The 6,999-nt window shown below is 47.7% G+C and overlaps 1 protein-coding gene across 7 annotated transcripts in view; it reads left to right on the top strand.

Moving 5' to 3' along the window:
* The first annotated feature begins 1,484 nt into the window (after positions 1-1,484).
* GOLGB1 (golgin B1) overlaps positions 1,485-6,999 on the top strand; it is a 49,940-nt gene continuing 44,425 nt past the window's right edge. For all 7 annotated transcript variants that reach the window (XR_012623687.1, XR_012623688.1, XM_074828204.1 and 4 more), the window contains exons 1-2: positions 1,485-1,579; positions 5,352-5,489. The gene's annotated coding sequence lies outside the window, so the exon portion shown is untranslated. The remainder of the gene's footprint in view (positions 1,580-5,351; positions 5,490-6,999) is intronic.

The following is a 6,999-nucleotide window of genomic DNA, read 5'->3' as shown; positions in this document are numbered from 1 at the left end:
AATTCATGAAGTTCAAAGAAAGCCAAGTGTAAGGCCCTACACCTGGGTTGGGACAATCCCCAGTATCAATACCAACTAGGAGGCGAATGGATTGAGAGAAGGCCTGAGGAGAATGACTTGGGGATGCTGGTAAACAGAAAACTAGACAAGAGCCGGTAATGTGTGCTCACAGCCCAGAAAGCCAACTGTACCCTGGGCTGCCTCAAAACAACTGTGGCCAGCAGGCTGAGGGAGACAATTCTCTTGCTCTGCTCTCATGAGGCCCCACCTGCAGTGCTGTGCCCAGCTCTGGGACCCCCAGTACAAGAAAGACATGGAACTGTTAGTGCTAGTCCAGAGGAGGTCATGGAGATGGTCAGAGAGCTGGAACACCTCTCCTGTGACAGAAGGCTGAGAGTTGGGATTGTCTAGCCCAGAGAAGAGAAGGCTCCAGACAGACCTTACTGCAGCCTTTCAATATATAAATGGGTCTTAGAAGAAAGACAGAGGAAGACTTTTTACCAAGGTCTGAGGTGACAGGTGTTATGGAGGCTCTCAAATAAACAACCAACCACCAAAAATTAAAAATTTATTATTAACACAATTAACTAGCCCTCCACAAATTACAGGTTCAAATGTCTGTGAGAGAAGAACAACTTCCTAGGGTTTAAGAACAACCCAAAATGTAAAACAAAGAACTCTCTAGGGTTTAATGACAACCCAAAATGCTCTATCACTCACCTAACAAGTAAGGGCTCTCAATCTTGAAGACCTGCTCAGGGCAGCATCCCTTTGGCAGCGTCCTGACTCAAGGGGAGAGTCCTCGACCACAGCTGCTGCTCCAGGGGACGAACCCAAAATGGCGCCCCCAGGGGACTCCGTTTATACCCAGGCCCAATCTGACCTGTGGTCAACAGCAGCTCCCGTTGGCCAAAGGCCCTAACTACCGTGAAGCCCCGAGAGAAAAGGCAATCAGTAGCTGCCACACTTCAGCAGCCAATAAGCCCTATTTTCATTGGGCGGGTGCACCTGCCACAACAGGACAGGGGCCAACAGTTTTAAACTTAAAGAGGGTAGGTTTGGATTGGACATCTCTCGAAGTGTTCAAGGTCAGATTGCACAGGGCTTTGAGCAACCTGATCTCGTGAAAGATGTCCCGACCCACGGCAATGGGGTCGGGCTAACTGTTCCTTAAAGGTGCCTTCCAGCCCAAACCGCGGCGCGGCCCAGCCCCGGGCCAGCCCCCTCAGCGCCGCGCGGCCCAGCCGCCCCGCCACAGCCCGCAGGCGCCTCAGACAGCCCTGGCTGATTGGCTGCTTCCTTGTTATTGGGCGGGACCCCCAGCCCTGCTCGGGATTGGTGGTTTTGTGCCATGTTGCAGGATAACCATGGCGCCGAGGCGGCTGCTTCGTCGCAATTAGCTGATGATCACGTCTATCTTTGCGTCTCCGTAGATAATTGGCTATTCTCCCGATGAGGGTGTGTCCGCGCCGGGGCCGGAAGTCGCGGCGGCGTGTTCCGGTGCTGAGGTGGCTGGGGCGGGACTGGTGTCACTGCTGCGGAGTTGCTGCTGGGGTCAGCGGCTGTGGGTCGTCGGCAGGTCAGTGCTTCCCTCCGCCGCTCCGTGCTGTCCTTCCGCTCTATGCCGTCTGTGGGCTCGGCGCTGTCGGCTCGTGGTTCTCGGCGGCGGTCCCGGCCCGGGCTCCTTCCGCGTGCAGCGCTGGGACACCGCTGCCAGACCCGCTGGGAGCGGCCCTTCTGGCCTGTAGGGCCTGAGGAACCGGGGCGGCTTCGCGGCTTCTTGGGGTCCAGGGCGGCGAGGAGCAGCGGGGTGGGCTGACCTGGCGGCGGCCCTCTCTCTGCTGGGCTCCGTGGTCCGGCCCGGTCTGGCCGCCCCACGCCGGTGCCTGTGCTGCGACTGTGCCGCCCTTCGCTGGCGATCTGACCGCGGTGTCCGGGTGTCGTCGGCAGCCGAGCCCCTCTGGGGAGGTTTGTGCCGGGTGAGGCCCGCCGGAGGCACTGCGGTCGCCTAAGCTCTCGTCGGTAAATCTGCGGGACGGGCGGAGCAGCCGTGCGGTCCTGTGGCTGTATCGGCGCTGGCTTCCCCTCCCCGTGGTGGCAGGTGGTTGCTGATTCCCGAGGCCTGGGGTGGCGGGTGGCAGCAGCGGTCAGGATCTGTTTGCTCCCCTCGATCCTTGTCCCTTTCAGAGCCCATCTGCACAGTGTGAGAGGTTTGATCCAGGACTCGGGTACAGCAACAACGCCTTCAATGCCTGTTTGCCTTCAAAAGAAGGGAAATGCAAAGAATTAAGCTTAATTTAAGTATAATAAACTTATAATAGAATAAATTAGGGAAAAACACTGTCAAGTCTTTCTTCCCTGTGGCTGATACCTGGAGTAGAAGTGCATGGATTTATGCACTGCTTATTACTCATGTGCAGACTGTCCTGTGGCTAGTGGTGGACCTAGGCTGTTTGGGTCAGTAAGGGGAATATATTTCAGAGTAAAGGAGCCTCTCCTCGAACACCACTGTTAGTCCCAGTGTTCAAAGTATAGACTCACAAATAAAAGTTCATTAGTCATAGGAATGCTGAGCAAAACATTATTTTCAACTGCAGCCAGAACACAAACTATACTGGCTTACATCATGAACACAGTGCAGGTCTTTTGTGTTCTGCTGTTAATTACAAAAATGGAAATCCATACCAAAGTTAGTATGACCCTGGAAGAGCAATAGTCTTGTCTCTGTGAGCTGTACTGTTTACTTTATTTGGGTGAGGCAGTGGAACACAGAATAACCTCTGTCCTTTTGTGTTTGTCTACTTCTGTTTAAGTGGAAATTGGCCAGCATGGTATAATGCTTTTCTGCTGTAAGCTCAGAAGTAAAGACAAAGTACGAGCACCAGGGTATTCCTGCCACAAGTCCTTGAGACTAATGCATAAGACAGCTACCACCTTGTGTGTGGACTGTTGGCTTTGAGACAGTATTTAAAGCTATGTTATGTTTGTTCCTGGATTTATTCTGAGGGAAGCTTCAAAGAAGACTGAGCCAGGCTCTTTACAGTGGTGTCCAGTGACAGGATGAGAGGCATCGAGCACAAACTGAAACACAGGAGGTTCCCTCTGAACATCAGGAAATGCTTTTTTTTTAGTGTGTGAGTTGCTGAGCACTGGCACAGATTGCATAGGGAGGTTGTGGAGCTTCTGTCCTTGGAGATATTCAAAATCTGTCTGGACACTGTCCTGGGCAACTGACTCTAGGTGGCCTTTAAGTAGGAAGGTTGAACTAGATGGGCTCCGGAGGTTTCTTCTAACCTCACCCATTCTGTGATAAGATCCTCCCTGAGCCTTCTCTTTGTTGTCCTTCACTGAATTTGCTCTGAGAAGTTCCCACCTCTTTGTTCTGGGGAGCCCAGAACTGGACGCAGTACTCCAGATGTGGCCTCACCAGTGCTGAGAGGAAGGATCACCTTCTTCCTGGCAGCACTCCTAATGCAGCCCAGGATGCTGTTGGCCTTTGCCATGAGGGTCCATTCGTGCCTTGTGGTCAACTTGTTGTCCACCATGATCCCCAGGTCCTTCTCTGCAGAGCTGCTTTCCAGCTGGTCTGCCTCCAGCATATACTGGTGCATGGGCTTATACTTCTCCAGGCGCAGGAGTTTGCATTTCTCTTTGTTGGACTTTATAAGGTTCCTGTTGGTGCATTTCCCCAGCCTGTCCAGGTCCCTCTGGATGGCAGCATGCCCATTTGTGGAGTATCAGCTACTCCTTCCAGTCTTGTGTCAGCTGCAGAGTTGCTGAGGGTGCACTGCAGTGATATCTGTGCTTCTGGGTGCATCCTGTCGGGCCCCGTGGACTTGTGTATGACTAGTTGTGCTTCCTAGCCTGGTCCTCTTCCACATAAGGTAACTGTTCTTTGCTCCAGACTTTCCATCAGATCTCGGTGGACTGGGATTGCTGAAGCCTGGTCTTGCCACTAAAAACTGGGAAAGAAGACAGTGAGTACATCAGCCTTTTCTGTGATCAGGTTCCCTGACACATTTAGCAGTGGCCCCATGTTTTTCCTGGGTTTCCTTTTGCTGTTTATACAATTGTAGAATCGCTTTTCATTCCTCTTCACATCCCTGGCTATATTCAGCTGACCTGAGAATATAATTTAAAAGTGAGTTCAAAAGACATGAATCCATAAGACTTGGGGTTATTAAAGTCCACCTGTGCAAATAGGTGCAGACAGGCCTCAGTTCCTCTGTTTGCATTTTGAGGAAGCCAACTGTGAGCCAAACCCAGCAAGGTGTGTTAGCTTGAGTTCAATATCAGGTTAATGTAGCTAGCCTGGACAAAGGTCAGGGAATCTTTTCTCAACATAGTCCATGTACATATGCTTGAAATTGTAGTGCCTCTAGCATGCAGATATGTGCTGAGCCCCGTACATATTTCTGGTTACAATGCATGTCTGCAGATGCCTAGATTCTATTGCTTCCCATATTTCTAATACCGCTTCTAATAATACATCCATTGGTTCTATGGGTCCTAAGTCATGTTATCATCTGTTACCTCTGTCACATCTCAACTGTATATTGTGCATTTGTGGTTTCAAGAAGTTGTGCTGAGCTTCCTAATGCTCAATAGAAAGATGAGATTCATCCTCTTCAAATATTGGTGACAGTCAGAAAGGCATTTTTGCATTCGGATGACTGTTTTCTAAAATGTGCTTTACCACTGCCAAGACAGGAGATTCCGTTCCTCACTGGGGCGTTGTGGGGGCGGTGGTTTATAAAACTATAAATACTTTATTATTCTTATAATGAACCAGGGATTCCAGGTCTTTAAATGAGTCTTTTATATTACCAGCTTGGTGAACAGTTGATGTTGACAGAAGAAATGTGTCTAGTAGGAACTGTAAAATTATATTATTCTGGAATTCTATGCCTCAGTCTCACCCAGGGCCAGCTAAGTAAGCAAAGTACTATACTTTTTTTCACTGGCTATTGTATTGATACAGAATGTGGGCAATCCTGGCTTTCTGACAGTGTGCTTCTTGAGAAGTTTCAGCCTCTAGAACTCTTTGCAAGAGACTATTTGAGGCCTGGCTTCTTGCCTCACTTCTTTTTGCTTCACTAACTGCTTCTCAAGTATTTTATTCTGTAGACAGAAGAGACTAAGCTCATGCCATGCAGCATAAGAAACCAGGGCATGTCTCTGCAAGAACAGGAGAAATCCAGTTTCCCAAACAGGGAAGACTTTTCACTTATTATGCTTATTGCAAATGACTGACTGTAATAATCCCAAAGTGTACTGTGTAGGATCAAGAATGGGCTTATTTCTTTACTGTTGGATAAATTATTTTCCTTTTTTTTCCTCTCTCCATGAAGAGCCTTGGTTCATGCAACCTGTCCATACCCAAGAGATAAAAAAGAATGGTGTGAAGGACCTGCGTATGACTGCTCTGCCTTGGAAAGCTATTTACTACTGAATAAGCAGATCTATGAGCTACTCGATGCATAAAAGAGGTTGGTATTCACATGCTCTTTTCTGCTACTGATACTCTAATGTGCATTGTGACATTTTCTACTTCTGCAAAATTGGGTAGTTAGAAGGTGTAACTGCTACAGAAAAATAATGCACTACTGTTCTCTTCATTGTCAATGTTTTCACACTTTACAGAATCATCTAGGTTGAAAAAGACCTTGAAGATCATCTAACCCAACCATTAACCTCACACTGACCGTTTAAGTGGCAATCTAAGAGCAGAGATTTGCTTACTGAGATAAAGGAGGTCAGGAATGAGTGGATCATTGGAGCCAGCTTTAGAAGTCTGCTTCTAGCTAAACAAAGATATCTTGTCTTATTAAAAGATTCCATTTGATGGAGATAATTATTGTAATGTAAACCTGATTTTATGGCTAATGTGAGTTTGCTTAGTTTCAGTTTGCACTATTGGAGCTTCTTTTACATCTGTACAAATTATTTTGCCATTTAAAGGCATGGACTTGTAGCTGGGACAGATCTGTAACTTTGTAACTCATGTCAAGTGTCACATGTGACCTTTCCTCATAGAATACTAGAATGATTTAGGTCTTAAGGGACCTTGGGAATTCATTTGGTCAAACCCTCTGCTCTTAGCCTGGCTAACTTCAAAAGTTAGATCAGGTTGCTATGAGCCTATTCCAGTATTTTTTTATCACCTTCCTTGTGCATATTTTTTTTTCTGACTGAGATTTTTTTATGCTGCAGTCTGTGTCCACTACCTCATGTCGATCTGCTGTGCACCTTTTAAGAAGTGTCTGGCTACCTAATAGGTGATTACAGGGAAGACAGCAATTATCTCCCCCTCCTTAACCACTGTTCTCAAGGCTGAACAATCCTGGCATTCTTAGCCTCTCTGTATGTCTTGTAATCCAACCCCTGATCATCCTGGGGGCTTTCTGCTGTACTTACTTCAGTTTGTCCCTATCATTTTTGTGTATCAGGGAGCTTGAAAGTGAATGCTGTACTTCAAATGTAGTCTTACAAGTCCTGAATAGAAAGGAATCATTTCTTCCCTCAACCTGCTGGCTGCAGGTTGGTCTTACTAATACAACTCAGGATACAGTTGACCCTCTCTGCTGTCAGAGCACACTGCTGACTCATGTTGAGCTTATCTACCAGCATCCCTAGGTTGTTGCCTGCAACACAGTTTTACAGCCAGTTGGTCCCCAGCCTGTACTACTGCATATGTATGTTCCATCCCAGGTGTAGGGCTCTGGTTTTGCCTTTTCTGAACTTCACGATGTTTCTATCCATCTGTTTCTCTAGCCTGTTGAGATCCCTCTGGTTGGCAGCTCTATACTCTGACTTATCAGTTGCTTGTTAGAATTTGGCGAACTTATTGAGATGGATTGCATCCCGTTATCTGAGTTAATAATGGAGAACTTAATCTGCCACCCTCCCCAAAATGGCAAATTGTGTATTGCTGGCTGATACTGCTGCGTTTTTCTGGTTCTTCACCTCCACTTGCTGGATCAGTTCGGCTCCTGAATT

This window comes from Strix aluco, chromosome 5 (genome assembly GCF_031877795.1).
Source record: "Strix aluco isolate bStrAlu1 chromosome 5, bStrAlu1.hap1, whole genome shotgun sequence".
NCBI classification, from domain to species: domain Eukaryota; kingdom Metazoa; phylum Chordata; class Aves; order Strigiformes; family Strigidae; genus Strix; species Strix aluco.
Note: the sequence above shows the minus strand (reverse complement) of the source record. Positions and strands in the feature narration are given on the sequence as shown.